Genomic DNA, 27,434 nt, shown 5'->3' with positions numbered 1-27,434 from the left:
TTCCTTCTTTCTTTCCTTCTTTCCTTCTTTCCTTCTTTCCTTCCTTCCTTCCTTCCTTCCTTCCTTCTTTCTTTCCTTCTTTCCTTCTTTCCTTCTTTCCTTCTTTCCTTCTTTCCTTCTTTCCTTCTTTCCTTCCTTCCTTCCTTCCTTCCTTCCTTCCTTCCTTCCTTCCTTCCTTCCCTCCTTCCCTCCTTCCTTCCCTCCTTCCTTCCCTCCTTTCTTCCCTCCCTCTCTCTCTCTCTCTCTTTCTCTCTTTCTTTCTTTCTTTCTTCTTTTTTTTTCAGTCTCACTCTGTCACCCAAACTGGAGTGTGCTGGCATGATCTCAGCTCACTGCAACCTCTGCCTCCAGGTTTAAGCGATTCTCCTGCTTCAGCCTCCAAAGCAGCTGGGACTACAAGCACGTCATCACACCTGCTTAATTTTTGTCATTTTAGTAGGGATGGGGTTTTGCCATGTTGGCCAGGCTGATATCAGAACTCCTGGGCTCAAGTGATCCACCTGCCTCAGTCTCCCAAAGTGCTGGGATTATAGGTGTGAGCTACTGCCCCCAGCCTGGAGTTTCTTTTATAAGGGCTCCAACCTCTTGACCAAATCACTTTCCAACGACCTCACCTTGTAATAACATCACATTTGGGCAATAGATTTTAACATATGAATTTTGGCAGAACACAAATATTCAGTCTACATCACAAAGGATTGCTACTTTAGGACAATACATACTGTTTTTTTTTTTTTTGGAAAAGGCAAGCACAGTTTTATTTTTCTGTCACTATTACACTTGATGGAATGTCATCCTCTTTTTTTATACTGTTCAATAAAAGTAATCAATTTTATTTTTAAGACAGGGTCCTGCTCTGTTGCCCAGGCTGGAGTGAAAAGTGACTAATTTCTCTTTCACAGAGAAAACTAGGGAATGGATAACTAAGAACAGTCTCACAGACAAGCATTTTTCAGCAGACTGGCAGCACTCATGAATACAAGTAAAACAACTTGCTGCAACTACATACATCTCTTTTACATCTTCTTAAAGTGGCCAAAAAAAAAAAAAATTAAAAGAGGCATTAAAAAGAGGTCATGAATAGACCCAGAGATATGCCTCTCAATAGCATATACAAATAAAAATCAAACATATGTAAAGACTACCTCACTGATTACCTCGATTTAATATGAATCTGAGCCTGGATGGGAATTTGCTAGAAGGATGATGATTGAGACACAAACATCAAAGACAGCTTCGAGGCTTTGAATTTGGGTGACTTGGAAGAGGAAGGAATTTAGAAGAGGGATGGGGGTGGTGCCATGGTGATCACACGCATCGCATCGTGAGGGGGTTGCATATGATCACAGTAGGATAGATATGTTTCCAGGAAGGTGATGTCTGGGACATCATGAGTTTGAGATGTCAAAACAATTGGGGAAAATGGCCAGCAAGCATTTGGCGGTGTATCAGTAGAATTGGGAAAATATGCCAAGTCATTTGTTTGGGCTGCTCTTACGGGTTACAGATTTGAGTATTGAGGTGATACTTGAGGCCATGCAAATAGAAGAAAGCCAAGAGAAAATAAAGAGAAAAAAAAAGTGACTTAGAACTTCGTTGTTATTCAGACTGCGTGTAACTATTGCTTAATTTGTTCTAAAATAGTGTTGCTTATAACTGTCTTGAAAGTGCAAAAACGGCCAGGCACAGTGGCTCACGCCTATGATCCCAACACACTGGGAGGCTGAGCAGGGCAGATCACTTGAGCCCAGGAGTTTGAGACCAGCCTGGCCAACATAGTGAAACTCCATCTCTACTAAAAATACAAAAATTAGCTGGGCATGGTGGAGCACGCCTGTAGTTCTAGCTACTCGGGAGGCTGAGGCAGGAGAATCACTTGAAGCCGAAAGGCAGAGGTTGCAATGAGCCGAGATTGTGCCACGGCACTCCAGCCTGGGCAACAGAATGAGACTCTGTCTCAAAAAATAAAAATAAAAAAGAAAGAAAGAAAATGCAAAAGCCAAAAAAGATTATCACACTAGCATGATTAGGCTTGAGGCCACTGACACAGTGTCAAACATTATATTTAAGTATTCATCAATTTTGATGAATACTTTAAATCCACACTCAGAGAATTATGCCAGTTTCACCTCCCTTCTATTTTGAACTTATTTATTTATTTATTTATTTATTTATTTATTTATTTATTTAGACAGAGTATCGTTCTGTCGCCCAGGCTGGAGTGCAGTGGCACCATCTTGGCTCACTCCACTTCAGGTGGAGTGAACTTCACTCCACCTCCCAGGTTCAAGTGATTCTCCTGCCTCAGCCTCCCGAGTAGCTAGAATTACAGGTGCCCACCACCACGCCTGGCTAATTTTTGTATTTTTAGAAGAGATGGGGTTTCACCATGTTGGCCAGGCTGGTCTCGAACTCCTGACCTCGTGATCCACCCGCCTTGGCCTCCCAAAGTGCTGGGATTACAGGTATGAGCCACTGCGCCCGGCCCTATTTTGAACTTTTTTATGCATTGGTGTTCTCTTAGTCTGTAACTTGCTTGATTTTTTTTTTATTAGCTCATTAATAATAAACTCTGTTTGCCTGAGTTGGATTTGTAACACTGTTCGGTTTACCTTGATGCCAATCTGGAAATCAATTGGGATTCTGCCGTTGTAACTAACTCATGGTTTTATTCAGGTGGTGATATGCTCATTTGCCTAGGTCCGCAGAATACATTACCTGGTGTTCACCCACCAATGAATTATTCTAGTACAACATATATCTGGGTCACCACTTTTCTTTCAAAATGTTTCAGGGAACTTATTACATGCTGTGAAAACCAATTGTATTTCTATCTTTTGAAGTATGCCCATCAGTGTTTAGGACAATGTCTAGCACATAGTTAGTGCTCAACAAATAGAGGTGAATAAATGAGTGTGGTCTTGAATACACAGATAAATTTTGAGTTATTTACTGAGGTTGTTCCCACCTTCTGTAAATTATATTATGAAATTTGAACTACTCAGTATACTTAACATAGAGATGGAATAGTCAAATTGGTGGCATTTGTACTCTAAAATAAGCTTTTGAAAAACACAAATAAGAAAATATTTTTGAGGGGCTGGGTATGGTGGCTCATGCCTGTAATCCCAGCTCTTTGGGAGGCCAAGGAGGGAGGATCACTTGAGTCTGGGAGTTTGAGACCAGTCCGGGCAACATAGTGAGAACTCATCTTCACACACACACACACACACACACACACACACACACACACACAGCGGAGCATGATGATGCACACCTGTTGTCCCACTCACTCAGAGGGCTGAGGTGGGAGTGTTGGCAGTGGCGAATCCATACAGGTCTGCAGCTACCTCAATTATTGCTTCCTTAGAAGAAAGAATTTGACCAAGGGGCATGAGGCAGAGTGAGAGTCTGAGGCAAGTTTTAGAGCAGGAATGAAAGTTTATTAAAAAGTTTTAGATCAGGAATGAAAGGAAGTAAAACACACTGGAAGATGGCCAAGGAGGCAACCTGAGAGATTCAAGTGTGCAGTCTGGCCTTTGACTTGGGATCTTATACACTGGCATGCTTCCAGGGTCGCATTACTTCTCCCCTGATTCTTCCTTTGGGGTGGGCTGTCTGCATGCACAGTGGCCTCCTAGCACTTGGTGGGGCTGCACTTGAAGTGTGTTTACTGAAGTTGTACACATGCTCACTTGAGGCGTTCTTCCCTTACCAGTCAAGCATTTCCAGAGAAAGTTCATATACCAGTTAAACTCTGCTATTTTGCCTCTTAGTGCACATGCTTGAGCCCAGTTGCTCAACTCCTGAGATCTTATCGGGAAGATGCTGATCACCAGTTTCAGGCATTTCTATCTATTGGGAGACTGTCTTTCCCTGCCGCCAGCTGCGACTAATTATTCTTTTAAAGAGACAGTGTAACCACTGACTGACCACTACCTGATGGTCACCTGACATTCCTGATGGGGGAGGAGCCTCTCCTGCTCTGCTCATATCAGACTAATTACCTACTGTAACAGTAGGATCTCTGGAGCCTAGGAGTTTGAGGCTGCAGTAAGCTGGGATCATGCCACTGTACTCTAGCCTGGGTGACAGAGCAAGACCCTGTCTGAATACATATATATATGTACACACATATACACACACACACACACACACACACACACACACACATATATATATTTGAAAGCCTAGAGTTTCACTTCTCAGAGCTGGGCTTTATGGAAAGTGTAAACCAAAATTAAATTCTAAATACCCCAACTAACTGAATAGACTCCACTTCTTGAAATAGCCTTCACAAAAATTATAAAAGTGAGAAAATTATGACAGTGAGAGATCTAACCAACCCGCATCTTGCCTTTAATCTCCAAACTGCCCTTAATTATTCTTGGGCTTGGGCCAAGCTAACTTTGAGAGACATTTAGTTTATAGTTTATTTATTTAGAGACAGGGTCTCACTCTGTTGCCAGGCTGGAGTGCAGTGGTGTGATCCTGGCTCACAGCAGCCTTGACGTTCTGGGCTAAGCCTCCCAAGTAGCTGGGACTCCAGGTGCACGCCACCACACCTGGCTAATTTTTGTATTTTTTTGTAGAGATGGGTTTTGCCATGTTGCCCAGGCTCACATTTTCAGGGAAATTGATTGGAGTAATAAATTAGTCTGCCATGTGGTGTGACCAGCCTCACGTCAATTAAACTTTTTTTTTTTATTGCAGTGCTATGGTCTCAGTGAATTGGTTTTGTCTGTGCAATGGGTAGGAAGAATTCATTAGGCGGTTAGGCTGTTGTCCAAGGACATTCTAAAGTAAACCTGGGCCGGGTATGGTGGCTCACGCCTGTAATCCCGGCACTTTGGGAGGTTGAGGTGGGGAAATCACCTGAGGTGAGGCGTTTGAGACCAGCCTGGCCAACATGGTGAAACCCCATCTCTATGACAAATAGAAAAATTAGCTGGGCGTGGTGGCACATGCCTGTAATCCCAGCTAGTTGGGAGGCTGAGGCAGGAGAATCACTTGAACTTGGAAGGTAGAGGTTGCAGTGAGCCGAGATCATGCCACTGCATTCCAGCCTGGGTGACAGAGTGACACTTTAAATCAAATAAAAATAAAAATATATAAAGTAAACCTGATGCTGGTTGCAGTAGCTCACGCCTGTAATCCTAGCACTTTGGGAGGCTGACTCAGGTGGATCATGGGATCAGGAGTTCGAGACCAGCCTGGCCAACATGATGAAACCCCGTCTCTACCAAAAATAGAAAAAAAATTAGCCAGGTGTGGTGGTGCGCGCCTGTAATCCCAGCTACTCAGGAAGCTGAGGCAGGAGAATCGCTTGAACCTGGGAGGCAGAGGTTGCAGTGAGCCGAGATCGTGCCATTGCACTCCAGCCTGAACAGAGCAGGACTCCATCTGGAAAAAAAAAAAAGGAAAAGAAAAAAGAAAGACAAACCAATCCACAATAACAAAAGTCATGTTTCAGTGTCAGGTAGAATTGTTTGTAATAACGAACATTTCTTTTCTTTTCTTTTTCTTTTTTTTTTGAGACAGAGTCTCGCTCTGTCAATAGGGCTGGAGTGTAGCGGTGCTATCTCAGCTCACTGCAACATTTACCTCCTGGGTTGAAGCAATTCTCCCACCTCACCCTCCCAAGTAGCTGGGACTACAGGCATGCGTCAATATGCCCGGCTAATTTTTGTATTTTTAGTAGAGATGGGGTTTCACCATGTTAGCCAGGCTGGTCTCAAACCCCTGACCTCAGGTGATCCGCTCGCCTTAGCCTCCCAAAGTGCTGGGATTACAGGCATGAACCACCGTGCCCAGCCTGAACATTTATTTTCAAAAGGGATCTCATCAAGCTTAAGGATAGAGAGCAGCAGTAGGAGATTCTTTAATAGCACAAGATCAGGTTTCATCGTTACTTCCACTGACGCCTGAAATTCAACTCTGTTGTAGAGAAAATCTGAGGACCCCTATGTTGGAAATAAGGCAAGGCATAAAAAAAGTTACATACAAAAAAAAAAAAAAGGCTTTTTGTGTGTTCCATTCAGCAGCCCTATCTAAAAGAACAATAAATTCAATTTACATACTGTAATTAAAATAACGCAATATAAGGGATTAAATCAGAAACAGACACATTCTCCTTATTTTTCTATCTCCAACCCGTAAACATGGGCAGAACAAGGAAGGAAACGCTTTGGGGATTACAAAGAACAATAGAGCTAAAATAAACAAACAAACAAATAAATAAAGCCTAAATTTATTTACCCGAGATTTTATTTAAAAATTCTTGGCCGGGCGCGGTGGCTCAAGCCTGTAATCCCAGCACTTTGGGAGGCCGAGACGGGCGGATCACGAGGTCAGGAGATCGAGACCATCCTGGCTAACACGGTGAAACCCCGTCTCTACTAAAAAATACAAAAAAACTAGCCGGGCGAGGTGGCGGGCGCCTGTAGTCCCAGCTACTCGGGAGGCTGAGGCAGGAGAATGGCGTAAACCGGGAGGCGGAGCTTGCAGTGAGCCGAGATCGCGCCACTGCACTCCAGCCTGGGTGACAGAGCCAGACTCCGTCTCAAAAAAAAAAAAAAAATTCTTCATGTCATCTCATCATTAAGATACTTGGTGAGTTTCCTAGATAATCAGACACATTTAGCTTTCCTATTTTGACTTTACCGCACATTTACATATATGTTCACTTTGAAAAAATATTTTTTATGTTATCAATACACTATATGCTTATTGCAAAAAATGTGATAAAAATTCGTATAATCCTGCTACCCAGACATAATCGTTGTTAATCTTTTGTAACATATTTCCTAAGGCTTTTCTCTATGCATCTATCCATATATTTTACATTGTGGATATCACAGTACATAAATAACTTTTTATTCTACATTTTTTTTTCTTTTTTTTTTCTTTTTTTGAGATGGAGTCTCACTCTGTTGCCCAGGCTGGCGTGCAGTAGCTCGATCTCGGCTCACTGCAATCTCCACCTCCTGGGTTCAAGTCATTCTCGTGCCTCAGCCTCCTGAGTAGCTGGGATTACAGACGTGTGCTGCCGCGCCCAGCTAATTTTTGTATTTTTAGTAGAGACAGGGTTTCACCATGTTGGCCAGGATGGTCTCAAACTCCTGACCTCAGGTGATCTGCCCACCTCAGCCTCCCAAAGGGCTGGGATTACAGGCATAAGCTACCGCACCTGGCCATTAGCCTATATTTTAAAATAAAACATAATCATTTTCCCATGATTAAAAAAAATTAAAAGTTTTGGCTGTCTAATTTTCTGTCTATGTTGTGCCATAACACACTCAACAATTTTTTGAGTGTGTTAGGGTACAAACACACACTTGTGTGTTGTGGTCAAACAAAATATCTTTTGAACATTGTGTTGTTTTTCTATTTTAAATTGTAAATAAAGAATGTGATGAATATAAATAAGCTCACATATAGGGCTACATTTCAGTTCCCTCCCCTTCCTCCCCACCCATACCTTACACTATGCACACAGGATAGATTGCTAGAAGTTGAATTACTTGATCTAATGGTAAGAACATTACTGAATTATGTTCCCCACCCAAATGCATATGTTAGGCCTAATCTCCAATGTGACTATATCTGGAAAGAGGTCATTAGGAAATAAGGTCACAAGGATAGGACCTTAACCAACAGGAGGGACTATAGTCTTATAGGAAAAGAAAGATATTTCTCTCTCCTGCAGCCCTGCTCTGTGAGAACACAGCAAGAAGGCAGCCCTCTACAAGTCAGAGAGAGAGTCCTCACCAGAAATCAAATCAGCTGGCACCTTATCTTGGACACCAGCCTCCAGAACTGTGAGAAATACATTTCTGTGGTTTAAGCCACTGAGTCTACGGTATTTTGTTATGGCAGCCTAAGCAAATTAGTAAAAGCACTTTTTTTTTTTTTTTTTTTTTTTTTTAGACAGAGTCTCCCTCTGTCACCCAGGTTGGAGTGCAGGGGCATGATCTCGGCTCACTGCAAACTCCACCTCCTGGGTTCAAGCAATTCTGGTGTCTCAGTCTCCCGAGTAGCTGGGATTACAGGCATGCATCACCATGCCTGGCTAATTTTGTATTTTTAGTAGAGACGGAGTTTCTCCATGTTGGTCAGGCTGGTCTTGAACCTCCGACCTCAGGCGATCCGCCCACCTTGGCCTCCCAAAGTGCTGGGATTACAGGCATGAGCCACTGCCCCCTGCCAATTTTTGTATTTTTAGTAGAGACGGGGTTTCACCATGTTGGCCAGACTGGTCTTGAACTCCTGGTCTCAAGTGATCCACCTGCCTTAGCCTCCTGAAGTGCTAGAATTCAGGCATGAGCCACCACACCTGGCTTAAAAACATTTTTAAAGTTCTTGACACATGTTGATAAATTACTTTCGAGAAAGATGTTACCACTACACACCACTCTGGCAGTATATAAGAAGCTCTATTGCTCTGTACCCTCATCAACATTCAGAAAAATGTTTTTTAGCTTAATTCTAAGATATATATCTTTAAAGTGTTTAAAAGTTCATACTTTTAAAGTTCTGTTTCTTCAAAATTGTCTTCATTTTTATGGCATTGCCCCCTGAATCTGCCCCTGTATTTTTAAGTTTCCAGTGTAGTAATATTTCATAGAGATAAAAATGCTCACTTGGGAATCCCAGAACAAAGCAAACAAACACATACAAACATTTAAAACTTTTCAGCATTTTATCATCTCCATTTTTATAGTTATGTAAAGGAAAAGCTAAGAATGAAGAACCTGAGATGGTTCCAAGGTCATGTAAAAACAGGATCAACAATCAAAGACTATGATATAGGCTCTCTCATTTAAGGCACTCACCTATTTTGGACAGAAAGCTTTCATTTTTGTTAGAAAGTAGTCATACAGAAAAATTGCCATAGAAGCACAAAATATACTTTCCCTTAGTAAATTTAAATAAAGCCCTTACTAGCAGAATACTCTCCTTTTCCTGATAAGCACTCTAAATTCTTACAGGTTTCATGCACAATATTTTTTCTCTCCTTCAGCTTGAAATAGAAATGAGTGATTTAAGAGATAGGTCAGAGTTTGAAACTAAATTCCACTTCCCCATTTAGTTTTATACTGAGAACATTGTAATGTTCTCTCCACAAAATGCAAATATTTCTAGTATTAATTAGTTTACTATTAAATAGTAACAGAAATTTGCCAGTTAATGCCACTGATAATTATCTTGAGGACAAATTCAGGGTGTTGTGACTTTATGTCTGACTCACTTTTCCATTCTTACTCCATTCTTAACTCACCTGTTCCATTCAGTATTACTTTACAGTACATCGTGGACTGTTTTCCTAACTTGGCCTTGAGTTGGCACCAAGTGCACAGAGATGAAAATATCTTTCACGTCAGTCTGTCTTGCCTCATAACATTCTCAAGCTGTTTTCCCCATTTTAGCATTTCAAGGGCAGTTCTCTCCTACTGGGTCCTCTTAAAGAGGTGTCTGCAGTTGATAACAGCACAAAGAAAAGAGAAAATTAAATTCACCTGTTCTGATCGAGCAGGCAAAAGAGAACAATCCAATGTCAAATAAAGGATATTTCAAAAGTCAACAGACTTTTGTTGTTTGAAAACCCAGCCAGAAATGTCCTCAACCCAGAAAGATTTTCTTATGGGCTTTGAGTGTGCATCTTAATGTTATTTTTATAACATCAATGTTAGTTTTCATCTACCATAAATAGAAAAAAAAAACCCACAGCAACAACAAACCACTGAGTTGAGAATTGGAATGATAATTTGAGCAGAGTGATGAGTGAGTAGGGTATGGAATTAAAATGACAGTTCTTCATATAGAAAAACGTTACATTTAAGAAAAAAAAATCTTCATGGTTCTAAAAATAAAGTCACTTCAGTGATATTTTTTTTTTTTTTTTCAATGTAGAAGTGCAGGGGTCAGAGGTGTTTGAACCAGAGCAAACTCCATCTTGAATAGGGGGTTGGTAAAATAAGGCTGAGACCTACTAGGTTGCATTCATTAAAGCATTCTTAGTCATAGAATGAAACAGGAGGTCAGTATATGATACAGGTCATGAAGACCTTGCTGATAAAACAGGTTGCATAAAGAAGCCGCTAAAACCCACTAAAACCAAGATGGCGATGACAGTGCCGCTGGTGGTCCTCACTGCTACACTCCCAACAGCACCATAACAGTTTATAAATGCCATGGCAACATCAGGAAGTTTTAGACTCTACATGGTTTAAAAAGGAGAGGTATAAATAGTCCACTTCTTGTTTAGCATATAATCAAGAAATAACCATGAAAATGGGCAACCTGCAGCCCATGGTGCCGCTTTATTTCTTTACCTTCTTAACAAACTTGCTTTCACTTTGCTCTATGGACTCACCTTGAATTCTTTCTTGCACGAGATCCAAGAACCTCTCTTGGGGTCTGGATCAGGACTCCTTTCTAGTAGCAGGGTATAACAATTCTAGTTTCTTAAATGTCTAATGTGTGCTATAAATTGAACAGAAAAGATGCAACTGTCTATAATTTACTTCAAATAAAATTAGGTTCAAAATAATTCTTCCTCTGTGTTCATTTTAGTGTGGAAAATGTCTGCTTTTTTTAAAAAAAAAATTGTATAGAACAAGATGTTTCCTTATATTAGGTTCTAATAAAATTGAATCCATGCTGGAAAGATTAATTTCCATAGTGTCAGTTGAGACTTTTAGAGAAGACTGAATGTAATTCAAAGAACCTTTTGATTCCTATAGAAAATTAGATGGTGTTCCTCTTCTTTCTACTAACCTAAATGTACACCCCAGGATAAATGGTATCAGAGGATACCTTAGGAGAGATGTGGCAATTCCGTGCCCCTACACTTCAGCAAGTTTCTAGAAAATTCAATGTATTGGTATTTCCCACCAAGATATAATAATGTTCTCTAATAAAACACAAATGTGACATAAATATAGTAACTCACAGCTTTGTCAAGAGTGTCCAAAATCATATCTTGGCAAATTTTAGATAAATTAGATGTTATCAAGTCCCTGATCTAAAAGAAAAATAACAGGGCTGGGTGTGATGGCTCATGTCTGTAATTCCAACACTTTGGGAGGCCGAGGCAGGTGGATTACTTGAGGTCGGTTGTTTGAGACCAGCCTGGTCAATATAGTAAAATCTTGTCTCTACTATAAATAAAAAAATTAGCCGGGCATGGTGGCAGGTGCCTGTAATCCTAGCTACTTGGGAGACTGAGATGCAATAATTGCTTGAACCCAGGAGGCAGAGGTTGCAGTGAGCAGAGATCACGCCACTGCACTCCAGCCTGGGCAACAAAGCAAGGCTCTGTCTCGAAAATAAACAAACAAACAAACAAACAAATAAATAAAATAAAATAACAATATTGAGTGATTACTTTGTACCAGCCTATATACTAAGTGTGTCACTTGTATTACCTCAATATAATACATTAGGCTGTTATACTTGTATAACAGCCCAATGAAGTAGTTACTATTATCATGCTACAGATGAAGAAACTGAGACTGGTAGATGTTAATTTATCTCCCCATGACTATATAGTCAGTATGTGTTGGAGCTGTGATTTCAGTCTGCATCTTGAAAGCCACTTTAATGTTTCTGTCCCTGTGCAAATTCTGTAACCACCCAATGGGTTCATCCCGCCCGCTGCACAAATAAAGACCACAGCATTGCAGTAAAGAAAGAGTTTAATTGATATGAGTCCAGCCACACCACATGGGAGACAGAGTTATTACTCAAATCAGTCTCATGGAAGGATCCCAAATTACGGGTTTTGCCAAAGGCAGTTTGGAGGAAGGAATAGGAGTGGTTAAGAAGTTGATGCTTGCTACTGATTAGTTGGGTCAGAGATAAAATCATAGAGGGTTAAAGTTGTCCTCTTTAACTGAGTCATTCCTGGGATGGTGGGCACAGGAGTGGTTTGATGGGTCCAAGTGGAGCCATCAGTGTCAGACATGCAAAAAAAACCTGAAAAGATATCTCAAAAGGCCAATCTACAATTGTGATGTTATCTGCAGGTAGTTAGGGAAGTTTCATATCTTGTGGTCAGTCTATATCTTTGCAGAATTCAGCTCCTCTTCTCCCCCTACCTAGTTTGGTGGTCTCTCACTAGCTTTACAAGGGTGGCTGAGTTTTGGAGAAAGGGCTATTACCATTTAAACTACAACCTAAGCATCTTCCAAAGTTAGGTCAGGAATAATTAAAGGCAGCTTGAAAGCTAAAGACAAGAGGGATGTGGGCTAGATCAGATCTCCTCCACTGCCATAATTTTTTCACTGATACGATTTTTGCAAAGGTGGTTTCAAGTCCTCTTGGCTAAGACAGCACCTACTCTTGCAATAGAGGAGTTGGAATGTTTCTTTTATAACGTATTATAAAAATGTTATTACATTTTATAAACAAATGATACAAATTAATTTTTAGCATTCCCTATAAAGCAGCATTAAGGTCTGAATTGGATATTTTGAAATCAGTACATGCTAAGATGTCATTATGCTTGATTTGATAGCTGAAAAGCCTCATCAGGGTCTCAGTTTCCCTAATGTGGCCATGAATGTAGGAGCTTGAGCCTCTCATTATCTTTGAGCTGTTTTATAACGTTGAAAGTTGAAAAAAGGATAAAGCAGATGATTATTGTCTCTAGAAATGCAAATGAATTTTGTCCAGAGGAATACAATTGATCATTGCCCATGGATATTGACCAATTTTGCATCCATTAGTAAATTTATTTCAGCACCCTTGATTTTGTGTGTGTGTGTGTGTGCATGTGTGCCTGCATGTGTCTGTGTGGGAGGGTTGTTTGAATTTCACCTTTGAACCAGTGGTAACATCTTACTGATTCTCCCATTATTTAAAGAACAAAATAAAATTTTTTATATATGTTCATTTTGTATTTGTATATGACTCATGATTTTGCCAATTAAAAAAGTTCCTTTAACTCTTCTTTATTTCTTCATTCCATTTCAGCATCTGTTGCAGGGGTTGACAAACTGCAGTTCAGGGGCCAAATCCAGCCCCAATGAGGGTATATTATTTACCTCAAACGGTTCAGAAAATAAAAACTCTCTCTCTCTCTTTCTCTCTCTCTCTCTGTCTGTCTGTGTGCATGTGTGTGTGTGTGTATACAAAGTTCTGAGAAGAAAAGGATATTACCCAAGAATTCTGTTCCCAGCTGCTAAATTGTGATTCATGTGTTAAGGTAAAAGAATAATTTTTAAATACACAAGGGCTTAGGAATTACATCGCTCCTACACTATTGCTTTAAAAATCTATCTGAATACATGGCTGGGCATGGTGTCTCATGCCTATAATCCCAGCACTTTGGGAGGCCAAGGCAGGTGGCTCACCTAAGGTCAGGAGTTCGAGACCAGCCTGGCCAACATGGTGAAACCCTGTCTCTACTAACAATACAAAAATTAGCTGGAGGTGGTGGCCCACGCCTGTAATCCCAGCTACTCTAGAGGCTGAAGTACGAGAATCACTTGAACCTGGGAGGCGGAGTTTGCAGCGAGCCAAGACTCCAGCCTAGGTGATGAAGTGAGACAATGTCTCAAACAAACAAACAAACACTATCCGAATACAAATGCAAGATTTAATACTCAAAAAATTCTATGCAGATAAATAATAGAATTCATAAGTAGACTCAATTATTTTTCCTTAAAAACACTAACAAATTAGATAAACAGTTTATTGTCTGAGTCAGGATTAAAGGAATACATAGATGCATAGATGTAACCAGTGATTCAAATAAATTTAAAATACTTATTTGAGAATCTATTGCACAAATCTAAGCTATTACATTAGAAAATTTAGATGAATAATTTTGGGGGAAAATATACATTTCCAATTTTTTTTTTTTTTGAGATGAAGTCTCTCTCTGTTGCCCAGGCTGGAGTGCAGTGGTGCGATCTCGGCTCACTGCAAGCTCTGTGCTCCATGTTCAAGCGATTCTCCTGCCTCCACCTTTCGAGTAGCCTCTTGAGTAGCTGGGACTACAGGCACCCACCACCACGCCTGGCTAATTTTTGTATTTTTAGTAGAGACAGGGTTTTACTGTGTTGGCCAGGATGGTCTCGATCTCCTGACCTCGTGATCCACCCGCCTAGGCCTCCCAAAGTGCTGGAATTACAGGCGTAAGCCACCGCGCCCAGCTGAATTTCCACAAATTTTTATGAAGACCAATAACAATGGAGTAAAAATAGTGTTGTCAATAAATAATCCCTATGAAGTGCCAGGCTTAGACACTTTCAAAAGTAGATTCTCTTACATTTTCAAGAAAGAGAATGCATATGGCTAGTTGTCACTGAGTATTTGTAATCCTTCCATAATATGGAACTATAGCTGGAAAGTGGCCACACAGCCAAGACTGGCACTTGTCTGGCAACTAGATAGAGCCACATAGCTGTTTCTCATAAAACAAATGTAGGCTTAAGTGATAACTGTCACTTCAGGGTCTGGACTGTAAAGAAGGGGGCCTTTTGTTCCTTGGTGCCTTTTCAATCCACTATCCCCCAACTGGATGACAATGCCTAGGGCATCCTTTTGAATTACTATGTGAGTAAGAAGTAAATATCAGTGGTATTTGGCCTGTTGCACATTTTTGGTTCAACTGGTCTATTTGGTCTATCAGTCTATCCTAAGCCATATGTTATATAATGTATATCAGAACAACTAGAGTTAAAATGTTTCCTTTATTTTAATTCATAATTTTCTTCTTTTCCTTAGTTTGTAAAAGAATGAATACAAGCCATTTTAACATCAAGAAACAACAGTAAAAATAAAAATAAAAAATTATTTGAAAAATAAAAATCTTCACAAGAAAATAAAAGTTCTACACAAAAATATGTAAAGTCAAGCAATCCTACTTAGAAAACTTATCTGACTAGATAGACTGTCTTTTTAGAAAATGACACAAAAATATGCCAAAAATAACAGTTGAGGGACTTGAAAATATTTGACAATCTAGGAACCAGAAGTGTACAAATACGATTTTTTTTTTTTTTTTTTAGTTAAAATTTCCAATTTAATAAGAGCTCTTCCAAGGCAGTCCTCAGGCTGAAGTGTAGATACAGAGAAAGTTAAAAAAACAGGCCTGGCCTCATGGCACAATTTGGACATAGGTTATGTTTATATTTCCTATCCTGTCCCTTCCCCCAACATGTTGAGTGAGTTTGTACCTCTATTCCTTCTTGTCATCAAATGCTTTCATGGTGTTCTCTGGCACTCCAGGGTTGAACCCATATTAATATTCTATTTTGCAAGTTTATCCTTGTAAGTTTATCCTCCTAAGGAAATGTACTCATATTATGTTCCCTTTCCTTGAGAACTAGGGTCATAAAACAATTGCAATAAAGTAACATAAGCCACATTCTTCTAAGTATTAATAGCATAACATTTATCATGGCTGTTCATAAATATGGCTAAGTATCAGAATCATGTGGAAGCCCTTTTAAATCTATAAATTTCAAGATTTCATATCTTAGAGATTTTTTTTTCAGATCTTGGACAGGTTCTGACAGTCAAAAATAATAAATACACAAACAAAAGCTTCTTGGATGATCCTAGTACCCAGCTAGATGTAGAATCTACTGACATAATACTGTTTTACAGTTGAGTGTGTAATGGATATCTCCTTCACTATTAAATTTCTTGATGGCAGGATGGCAGGGACTATGTTTTTAAATTTTGCATCCTTTAGTAGAGTTCCTTGTGCATGTCACAGTAAGAGTGCAATGACCATTTGTAGAATCCAATTGAATAATGGCTGAAATTTCTTGCCAGTTATAGGCATATTGACAGACTTTCTTTCCTGTGTAGTAACTAAAAATACTATCTTATGATTTTCATGCTGTTATAGATACTACAAATATTCTTATTTGAATTAGTAGTATATGAAGTAACTTCTCTCAAACATATAAAAACATTAGGCATAAAAGCCTCAAATTTACAAAAACTAAAAGAAAATATAACTGACGTTTTGAGGGCTTTGGGAATTGGTGGTGATTTTTTAAGCTTAGAAAACTTGGATTAATAAAGACACATATGTACTCCTCATATTATTTCAGCTCATTTCCAGTGCCTTTGGGCAGACATTGCTAATAGATGAAGGCACTCTTTTTTTTATTAAAATGGGATTTCACTTTAGAATCCTTCTTAACCACGTATTTATACAACCAATAAGAAATTACGTGATAAGGTAGGTGAATTAAAAATGAGTTGTCTATCTTTGAAATAAAAGAAGAGGTAATCAAGTTTGATTTTTTTTTTTTTTTTTTTTTTTTGAGTCGGAGTCTTGCTCTGTAGCCCGGGCTGCAGTGCAGTGGCCGGATCTCAGCTCACTGCAAGCTCCGCCTCCCGGGTTTGCGCCATTCTCCTGCCTCAGCCTCCCGAGTAGCTGGGACTACAGGCGCCCGCCACCTCGCCCGGCTAGTTTTTTGTATTTTTAGTAGAGACGGGGTTTCACCGTGTTAGCCAGGATGGTCTCGATCTCCTGACCTCGTGATCCGCCCGTCTCGGCCTCCCAAAGTGCTGGGATTACAGGCTTGAGCCACCGCGCCCAGCCTCAAGTTTGATTTTAAGATGCCATTTCTTAATTTTTTAGGCCTTTCTTGTCTTCCATTTGAGTGATCTTTTTCTTCCCCTTTTTTCTTTTACTAATTTACAAGTTATATATTTCTACCTTTTAGTGGTATGTTAGTGGGAGATTATCTTGATACAATGATGTCTCCAAGTCCTTTACCAAAGGACTGGCCCAGACAGGCTCACAGACCAAAGTAAGATGCTGAGATCATAGTTTATTGAGTCAATTTAAAGGATACAGCAAGAATCAAGGGGAAAGGGGGAAAGTAGGTTAATAATGTACTTAGGAAAGGGTGCAATTAGTATAGGATTGAATTAACTGAAGCCTATTCTATAAAATGTTTATATGTCCTCTCTTCTGTTTTTCTATATTAATTCTTCCTGCTAATACTGTTATTATAAGGACCAGAATTGCATATAAACAAAGAAGACTCGGCAGATGAGGGTGCCTACAGCCAATTTATATTTTCTCTGCAAGAAAGACTCAGGGACAGGTCCGCCTGGCTATAATTGTGACTCACCACTGTTACCTGTTGAGCACCCATGGATTTTATCTGTCTTGAGCAGAGGATACATGGAGCCAAAATGGGGCCTCATGAATATTTGGTGCCTTGGGTGTTTCATCAATATTTGGTGCTTACCCAGTCCTTCCATATCTTCTTGTTTATGCACTCAGTACACATATACTCTACTTATCTTATATCTAACATATCTATGTATCTCTTAATTAATTTTTCCTTTCTTTCATTTTCTAGTCCCTGAATTGAATATTCTCAAATGATGTAGCAAATACACATGACAGGTGTCTTGAAATTTTTAACATGCATACATCATTTTACAATTTCCAAAATTAATAATAACTGTAGCCTCCTCTCAAAAAATGGAATTTAGAAACAGAGTATGTTCTACCCTGACTTCCTCTTCTTTCATGTTATAGCATCTTAATTTTCTTGGTTATAATACATTATTTATATGTCAATACTTAGTTTCTCCAAAATTTTATTTAGTTTCCTTGTTCAATATTTCTTCTTACATCTTGTTTCTTCCTTTCGGATTCAATTTCCTTCTTATCGAAGTACATCTGTCAGTCGTTGTTTTAGCCTACGTCTGTGAATGGTAAACTTTAGTGGTCTTTATCTGACAACCTTTCTCATCCTCATTTTGACAGTTTAGTTGAGAATAGAATTTCCCATAGCCCTTTAAAAATTGTATTTTAATCTTTCTTTTTACTAGTGGCAGTTCTATTGTCAATTTTATTTTTGTTTCCTCATAGGTAGACTACTGTTGTTGTTTGAGACAGGGTCTTACTCTGTCACTCAGGCTGGTGTGCAGTGGCATGATCATGGCTCACTGTAGCCTTGATTTCCCAGACTCAAGTGATCCTCCCGTTCAGCCTCCCAAGTAACTGGGATGACAGACATGGGCCACCAAGCCCAGCTAATTTTTTAAATTATTCATTTTGGAGACACCGTGTTGCTCAGGCTGGTCTTGAACTCCTGGGCTCAAGTAATACTCCTGCCTCAGCCTTCCAAAGTGTTGGATTACAGGTGTGAGGTACTATGCCCAGCCTGTAGCTGTGTTTTCTTTCTTGTTTTGCTCTTAGGAATTGTTTTTCTTGTTTTGGTGCTCTTTAATTTTAACTAGAAGTGTTCTGATATTGATTTCTTTTAAAACATGTATCCTGTTAAGGACTTGCTGCATTCTGGTTGAAGTCTATCTTCATATCTCACACATTCTCTGCTATCTTCTCTTTGAATCAGGCCTACCCTCCATTTTCTTTCTTTTCTTTCTTTTTAGAGCTTCTATTAAATATGTGTTAGGTCTTGTTATTGTATTATAAGGATATAACTTCACTTTTATACTCTCCATTTTTTAAACCTCAGTATAATTTCCTCAGATTTATTTTCCAATTTAATAATTATATCTTTCACTGTATCTAGTTCATCTATTTAACCCATCTGATGAGCTTTTTATTTCTAATAGAAAAAGCTCTATGACAGTAGGAAATTTGTGTATCTTATTCACTATTTTATCTTTAGTACCCAGAACACTGCTAGAACTCTGCAGATGTTCAATAAGTATCAAAATTATTAATAGATCAATAAATACTTTTTTTTTTTTTTTTGAGACGGAGTCTCGCTCTGTCTCCCAGGCTGGAGTGCAGTGGCCGGATCTCAGCTCACTGCAAGCTCTGCCTCCCGGGTTCCCGCCATTCTCCTGCCTCAGCCTCCCGAGTAGCTGGGACTACAGGCGCCCGCCACCTCGCCCGGCTAGTTTTTTGTATTTTTTTAGTAGAGACGGGGTTTCACCGTGTTAGCCAGGATGGTCTCGATCTCCCGACCTCGTGATCTGCCCGTCTCGGCCTCCCAAAGTGCTGGGATTACAGGCTTGAGCCACCGCGCCCGGCCAATAAATTCTTTTTAAAAATATTTTTATTTTATCTTATCTTTTTCTTTCATTTGATTTTTATTTTCCTTTATGTTTTTAATCATTTTATGGATTTTTCTTTGATAGTCACTTCCAGTTTTTTGTTTTTTTTTTTAAATATTTTGGTAGAGATAGGGTCTCACTATGTTGCCCAGGCTGGTCTCAACTCTAGGCCTCAAGCAATCCTCCTGCCTTGGACCCCCAAAGTGGTGGGATTATAAGTGTGAGTCACTATTCCTAGTGGTCAGGTTGCTTTATTAACTTAAGTTCTTTGGGCACAGATTTTTCTATTTCTTGTGTCTTCTCATCTGCCTTTTGGTAGATTGTTTCTTTGTGTGGTGTGCAAATTTTATTGAGAGCTCACCTTTATTGAAGGCCATTTATTCTGTGGGATTCTTTTGTTTCCTGAGTTGTGCATATGTCCTCATCAAGGATTCTTATATTTGCTTCAATAGGGCCTGGCTGTTTCTCTGTTTTTAAGCTTAGGATTCTCTTTTCAAATGATAAGGTAAAACTGGATTTCCATTGGCAGAGGCTTTCAATATTCACAGGAACCATTACTCTCACCCCTACTCATCCTAGACTTCTAAGGCTTCAAAAAGTGAAAACCTCTTTAGGGTTCTAGTTTATGCAGGAATGTTAGCTCCAGATCCTCATAAGTGGCTTCAGGACCACATCTTTTAGTCCCAAATGGGGTTAAAACCTCAGCTCCTGGACCTTTGTGGCTTTGAATTTCTTCTTCAGTTCTGGTATCTGAAGTCTTTGCTGTCTCTGTTTTAAACTCAGCTTTATATTTTAAAATACTTATACTCTATTCATTATTTCTATATATTTGAAGAAGGCAGGAGTCTCATGCCATGGGAAAAAAAGGAAAATGTGAAAAAGATGATTTGATTTCACAGGTTTTGCTAATGAATTTCATCCAACTTACACATGAGACTATAATTAAGAATCACCATATCATTTTGTTATTCTTAGAGTTTTTTGCAATAGTCTTATGGATATTACCATTAAACCCAATTCAATAAATAATAATGTGCAAAATATTTCAGGATATACAGATTACTAAGATAGTCTCTGCATTCAAGAGGCAAACATTGTGTAGTACAGAGATTAAATTTCATAAATAATCACAATGCAGGAAGCCTAATTGCTATGGAGATGCATATAGCTCTTTAGAATAATACATTACATGTATTATCAAACAAATTACTAAAATTGTTAGAAGATTGAAAAAGGAATCAGAAGAAGGTATTTTCAAGTAATAGTAACAGGAAAAACTTCATGACAGTGGTACTAGTTGAAATGTGCCTTGAAGAATGACTAGGATTTCTGAAAATAAAAACTATGAGGGAGGGGTTGGAAGGGAGGTAGTGACTTTTCCAAGTAGGAAGAAAAGCATTAGCTTAGACAAGGAGCTAGGAGGGTGGAGGGCCTCCAATAAGGAACAAGTAACCAAAATTTCCAGGTTTGGATGTTAGAAAAGCAGTATTATTAGAAAGTAAAAATAAAGAAATGTAAAAAAAACAATGGGGTATGGGGGTTGGTACAAGATGGGCATAAATTAAATTTAATTAAAAAATTTTTACTGTCATATTTATCTAAAGAGAACAGATAATGTTGGGTTAATTTTTAAGGATAAATTTAAAAACCAGGATCACTTACAGGGAGTTGGACAAGTTTCTTCTTCTCAATAACCTGATCCTCTGATTGGTTGGTTTTACAGTTTCCAGGAAGGTAAACTGAATCAGCATTTTGGTCTCTCAGGCATACAAGTACCATCTAGTGGCAAAGGAAGGCAACCACAAGAATGAAATTATACAGGAAACATTTGCTTGTTTATTTTGAATTTTATTTATATTATGATTAATAACAGAAGGCCATGTTCTACTTCAATAGGGAAATAAAGTACCCTTTAATCAAACATTGCTTGGTTATTAGTTTAAAAGAATGTGAGATCAGATAAAAATGGATTATAAAGAGCTTATTAAATATGAAATGTTTGAAAATTTTACAAGAACTTAATATCAAATTATATTTTGGGAATGAAACATAAGGATCTACTTGAGTTTAAAGAGAGAGAGAGAAAGAAAGTCCATGTAAATGAGGAAGAGACAGAAATACTGAAGCTAACTATTTCTCTTTTTTTTGAGATGGAGTTTCACTCTTGTTGCCCAGGCTAGAGTGCAATGGCGCTATCTCCGCTCACCGCAACCTCCGTCTCCCAGTTTCAAGCAATTCTCCAGTCTCAGCCTCTGGAGTAGCTGGGATTACAGGCATGCGCCACCACACCCAGGTAATTTTGTATTTTTGGTAGAGACGGGGTTTCCCCATGTTGGTCAGGCTGGTCTCGACTTCCTGACCTCAGGTGATCCACCCTCTTCGGCCTTCCAAAGTGCTGGGATTACAGGCGTGAGCCACCGCGCCTGGCGAAGGTTAACTATTCTTTTGCAATTTTCTCTGCTTTCACTTTGCCTAACTCCTGCTTAGCCTTCAAATCTTTAGATATGTCTTCCTCTAAACAATGTTCCTTGACACCCCAGCTCTGTATTACATGAATGACTAATATCCTTCTATGGACCACTATTCCCATGATGCTACTGACCACACTTCTTTGTCACTTCCCATTTTATAGCCCTCATTACAATCGATGATCCTAAATAGCTGATGCCATGTCTGTTTCATCCACTGTTCTATCCCAAAGGCTTAGGATAGTACCTGACACATCATAGGTAATTCACAAATATTTATAGAATGAATGGACAGATTAATGAAGAAAGAGAATAACTGTGATGAAAATGTTCAAGGTACAAATATCGAAAGCTAGTATCAGTAAAGTTTAAATAAGAAAAACAAAAAGTTTTCAGAAAATTATTAGTTGAAAAAACTTTTTTCTTGTACATTGATTCCCTACAGGACATCCATTTATTTATAATTTCTGGTACTTTATAGTTTTCAGAGTACTTCTCTTTATCCTGGTGAAGAAAAAATAATAGTTCACAGCTCACATATCATTACAGAGATCAAATAAAAGGTTACACATAAAGCATAGAGAAGAATACGCAGCACATATTATATGCTCAACAGTTGGATTTGATTATTTCCTATACCTCATCTCATAAATTCCTTGAAGCAGCACAGAGTCAAAGAAGGAAGCTATTTTAGATTTCTGTTTTACAAATTAGGAAACTAGTGATTATGGAAACTAACCATGAGGGATATATGATCATGGAGTCACATCAGTTACTAAGTTTCTAAATCCACAACATCTAAGTTATAGTTTATTGTCCCTTCTATGGCATCATGTTGCTTGCTTAGAGAGACAGGAGAGAAGAAAGGACATGTGGATGCTAAATAAGCACAGCATTGCAATGCAGAGAAGGAAAATAAATTATAAAAAGTGTACTAGCTTTTCTCTTGATTCCCTAACAAATTGCCACAGTCTTCAGTGATTTAAAACAACACAAATGTATTATTACAGTTCTGTAAGTTAGAAGTCCAACACAGGCGGGGCACAGTGGCTCATGTCTGTAATCCCAGAACTTTGGGAGGCTGATGCAGGAGAATGGCTTGAACCCAGGCATTCAACACCAGCCTGGACAACACAGTAAGACCCCCATCTCTACAGAAAATTTAAAAATTAGCTGGGTGGGTGGCATGCACCTATAGTCCCAGCTACTCAGGATGCTGAGGTAGGAGAATCGCTTGAACCCAGAAAATTGGGGCTGCAGTGAGCTATGATTTCCTCACTGCACTCCAGCCTAGGTGACAGAGTGAGAACCTGTCTCAAAAACAAACAAACAAACAAACAAACAAACAAACAAACAAACAAACAGAAGTCCAACACACAGATCTCTCTGCGATAAGATCAAGATGTTCCCAGGGCTCTCTGTTCCTTCCTGGAGGTTCTAGGGGATAATCTGTTTCCCGGCCTTTTCCAACTTCTAGAGGCCATCCACATCCCTTCCTCCATCTTCACTGCCAACAGTGGTGGATTGAGCGCTCCCATCACATAACTCCAGTCTCCTCTTCTGCCTCTCTTTTCTACTTTTAAGAACCTTTGTGATTATATTGCATCCAATGAGATAATCAAGGAAAATCTCCCTATTTTAAGATCAGCTAATTAGCAACCTTAATTCCATCTCCAATCTTAAATCCATTTCTCCACATAAATATTCACAGGTTCCAGGGATTAGGACGAGCGGGGGTGGGGGTCATTATTCTGTCTATTCCAGGGGAATAGTGGCAAGGGGATGAAAGGGAGGAGGAAGGTAGGGCAGTATTTTCAAATGGAAGTGTTAGAAGTGTAATCCTCACATTGATCTTGGCAGACACTAAAACCTCTGGATGATTTTCACATGGCTAAGCTAGAACCCATCCCACTTTGTACTTGTACTATTGCATTTTTCAACTTGAATGTAGAAATTTTCATATATTTCTGTTAAATTTTGTCTTTCAGGTTTTAGCTCACAGTTCAAATTGTTAAAATAATTTTGTTTCCTGGTTCTGTCTTCAGTCATATCTTCTATGCTATGTAGTTTTTGTTTTACCTGTTGATTTGACCAGAATGATTTCTTCACCTACGTAATTTATGAAAAATATGAACAAAAATCGGGGTAGAGTTATCCAACTAATTTTGATTTTACCTAATCATAATTAAATCAGACCCCTATTTTAGGCTTATCCACAAAGATATGAAAGATTGGATTAAATGCTTTCCTGAAATTAATTTATATCATGGCTATAAAATTCCATCTTCTCTCAAAGATCAAATAAAGAAGTGTGGTGTGATTTTTCTTAGTCAGTCTGGTTCCAAGTGACTACCAAATTCTAATACATTAAACTATGGACTCTGGAATTTTACTTTTCTGTTCTACAGTTTTCAGTGTCTACCTTTTTACCATTTTTTAAGCAAGTGATCTATCATCTTTTTCATTTTTTACAGTTTTTCAGAACTCATCAGCAACGGATCTTAGGTTACTTGTAAACAGCTGTGGGATGTAATTTGTCCCTGGAAACATGAACTTATTTGAAACAGATAGGTGTTTTCTTATTACCTCCTCACCTACCTCAAGTTTCAGTTCTCTTTGTATGTTGTTTCACCTTTACCAATGTAAAGTCCATTTTCTTTACTGAAAAGGGAAATAAAAGAAAAATTGAGTCAAGTTTCTCTTTAATGTTTACATTATTCTCTTAGGTAAATTACAAACTTTGTGTTTATAAAAATTTATGAAGGTTTATTTCTTTCTGCCCTCTATTATAATTCTTCACTCTAATTAAACCAGTCTTTCCATTTTTCCCTCCTGAAGTTACCAGGTAACTCTAGTTCTCAATGATTTCTCTATAGCATTTTATAATTTGCACCACATAATTTAACAGTGGAAGAAATATTATCTTCCTTGTTTAATGCTTTTATAGTTTTTTTTTAAAAAAATTCTCAGAACAATTGTTCATTTCTTTACCTTTTTTCACTTGATTAACCTAGAAAGTTGGGAGATTTTACCAAACAAGAATACTGGACACTGAATAAATACTTGTTGGTTAGTTAAGTTTTAAATATCAAATTTGGCTATACATTCTTCATATATCAGTCTCTTTGACTAATTTTTCTGTTTGGAGAAACAAAAAGGGTAAAATACTTAAAATTCTTTTTGTTGTAATAAAAACAATAGTAATAATAATAATATTAGTAGTAATAATAAAAATCAAACTAAAACTACCTTTAGAAGTCATTCTCTTCTCCAACCCTTCCCCTGTAACCCTCCAACAATTATCAATTAATCATATTACTGAGCTATTTAGTAACAATTTCAGCCACATTTGATATGTTAGTTTGGAACTCTATTTATTGGTAAAGCTGCTTGATTCCCTGCCTACTTTGTCAAGCAAGCCTAAATTTCTTTATCTGTTTTAACTCGTTCTAGACAAACATACCAATCTGAAATACCAAATACTGAATCTAAACTCTGAATATACGAACCACATCATTTCCCTTGAAACCTTTTTTTATCCTTGTAGAAATGTTAAATGTTTAAAAACAAATAAGTGTTTAATAATCATAGATTTTTTTTAAAAGTCATGTAATTTTCAATGTATTATAATCATGCAAATTAATGTACTAAGTTGACAGTAAAAAAGCTGTAACAATTTAACAATTTTGCTCTTAATTTTGGCAAAAATAGCATAAAGACTCCATTAAATAAGGCTTTGATGTCTAGCAAATTCAAAAGTAGCACAAATAGAATTCACTGTTCACCAGCAGGAGGAGGGTAGGTTGTAGGTTCGTATCTAGGGTAGCAAGTCTTATTCTCTTACTCTACATTAAATTCTGTCAAAATTCTGGTTCACCGTTATTTTTGCACAGCTAGGCAACTTGTTAAATCTCAATCTACAACTCTCATGATTGATGTATTCCCATCTGATTTATTTGTCTAAGAAACGTATTAATGAGATTTGGGGATTAGGGTTGCCACCATGGCAACCCATCAGTATGGCTTGTTCTCTTTCCTAGATACGGAAGCTCAGAAAGGAACATCTTCCCTGAAGCTGCTTACTTAGTACTGGGACCTGGTAACTATGGAAATTTAGATTGAGATCATATGGCTACATTGTTTACAAGGTACAAATAGTTTGATAAATAACCTGTTCAAACAGACCGTAAAATACGTCAGGGTCCATACATCAATTTGTAGCAATTTTTTAAATTAATAGGTCTTATTTAGTTTCTCTCTGTTAAATTATTCTTACAACTGCATTACATTTGTATTAGTCTGTTCTCACACAGCTATCAGGACATACCCAAGACTAGGTAATTTATAAAGAAAAGAGGTTTAATTGACTCACAGTTTCACATGGTGACGGAAGCCTCAGGAAACTTACAATCATGGTGGAAGGCACCTCTTCACAGGGCAGCAGGAGAGAGAATGACTGCTGAGTGAAGGGGGAAGCCCCTTATAAAACCATCAGATTCTGTGAGAACTCACCCACTATCATGAGAACAGCATGAGGAAAACTGTCCCCAGGATTAAATTGTCTCCACCTGGTCACCTTTGACATGTGGAAAATATTACAATTCAAGGTGAGATTTGGTTGGGGACACAGAGCCAAACAATATCACCATCATAATTTTGTCATTCATCCTATAAGGGGAATTGATATTTTCCCTTTTATGAGTAGGTAGACTTTGTTGAGTGGGTGGTGACATTTTGTAGGGGAAATGAAAATATTTGCATATTCTTGCTTATTACATGTTTTCTCATTGGTAGCATTAATCATATTTACTGTTTCTATGATGCATAGGACTTGGAAATTTAAATTGGTATAAGAAGCAGCTTTTGGCTGGGTGCTGTGGCTCAGGCCCGTAATCCCAGTGCTTTTGGAGGCCAAGGACAGAGAATCACTTGAGCCCAGGAGCTTGATACCAGCCTGGGCAACATGGCAAAACCCTGTCTCTACAACAAAATAGAAAAACTAGTCTGTGTGGTGGCATGCACCTGTAGTTCTGGCTACTTAGGAGGCGGAGGTGGAAGGATTGCTTGAGCCTGGGAGGTAGACGTTGCGGTGAGCTGCGATCACAGCACTGCACTCCAGGCTGGGTGACAGAGCCAAAAAAAAAAAAAAAAAAAAAAAAAGAAAAGAAAAAGACAAGACAAGAAAAAGTTCTTAACCTCAGACTACTTACAATTTAATTGAAGAGATGGTACATAAACAAAATTATGTGAACAAGATGGTAGTATGTATGCAGTTGGGAGGAGAGTGAGATCATTTTGTCCGGGGTGATGAGATTTTTAGAGAATTGGGTTTTGGTCATGTCGTTTTGAAGCAAGAGTAAAAGCATAAGCAGACAGAATGAATGATAGAGAACATTACAAGGATAAGAAATGTAAGAAACAAATGCCTAGAATAGTCGTAGAAATGAGTAGACTTCTGAAGTTAAGGCAGGTTAAGGGTACTAGTGAGAAGTGTTGGGGTGAAAGTATGGTTCAGTAACATTTTAACCAAGTTTATCTTTCTTTACTTGGCCCCAAATCCTAGGCCATTGAGAATTTGTAACTAAAACGTTCTAGATGTTCCAAAAAGGGACAGAATATATCATGAATAGTTTTCATTACATGGCTTCTTTAGTTTCCTAGTGTAGTTTCTTGAACATTCTTATCTCCCTTTCTCCCACCCCCACTGCTAGACTTTTTAATCCGGGGGTCCTCATTCCCCAGGCCAGGGACTGCTTCTGGGATCTGTGGCCTGTGAGGAACCAAGCAGCACAGCAGGAGGTGAGTGGAGGGCAAGTGAGTGAAGCTTTATCTGTATTTACAGCTGCCCCCCATGGCTGGTATTAGGGCCTGAACTCCGTCTCCTGTCAGATCAGCAGTGGCATTAGATTGTCATAGGAGTGAGAACCCTACTGTGAACTGCACGTG

The 27,434-nt window shown here is 38.6% G+C and overlaps 1 long non-coding RNA gene across 2 annotated transcripts in view; it reads right to left on the bottom strand.

Annotated features, from left to right (window-relative positions):
• Window positions 1–26,636, bottom strand: part of LOC105469062 (uncharacterized) — a 28,480-nt gene extending 1,844 nt beyond the window's left edge. Inside the window, exons 1-4 of one of the 2 annotated variants that reach the window (XR_003015261.2) lie at window positions 25,861–26,636; window positions 24,087–24,149; window positions 20,683–20,799; window positions 9,281–9,474 (exon numbers count right to left, since the gene is read on the bottom strand). This is a non-coding gene — a long non-coding RNA (uncharacterized lncRNA). Of the gene's footprint in view, window positions 1–9,280; window positions 9,475–20,682; window positions 20,800–24,086; window positions 25,012–25,860 lie in introns of those variants that run through there. The other variant, XR_979769.3, reaches the window with a different exon arrangement.
• Window positions 26,637–27,434: the final 798 nt, after the last annotated feature.

This window comes from Macaca nemestrina, chromosome 17 (assembly GCF_043159975.1).
Source record: "Macaca nemestrina isolate mMacNem1 chromosome 17, mMacNem.hap1, whole genome shotgun sequence".
Classification (NCBI taxonomy): domain Eukaryota; kingdom Metazoa; phylum Chordata; class Mammalia; order Primates; family Cercopithecidae; genus Macaca; species Macaca nemestrina.
Note: the sequence above shows the minus strand (reverse complement) of the source record. Positions and strands in the feature narration are given on the sequence as shown.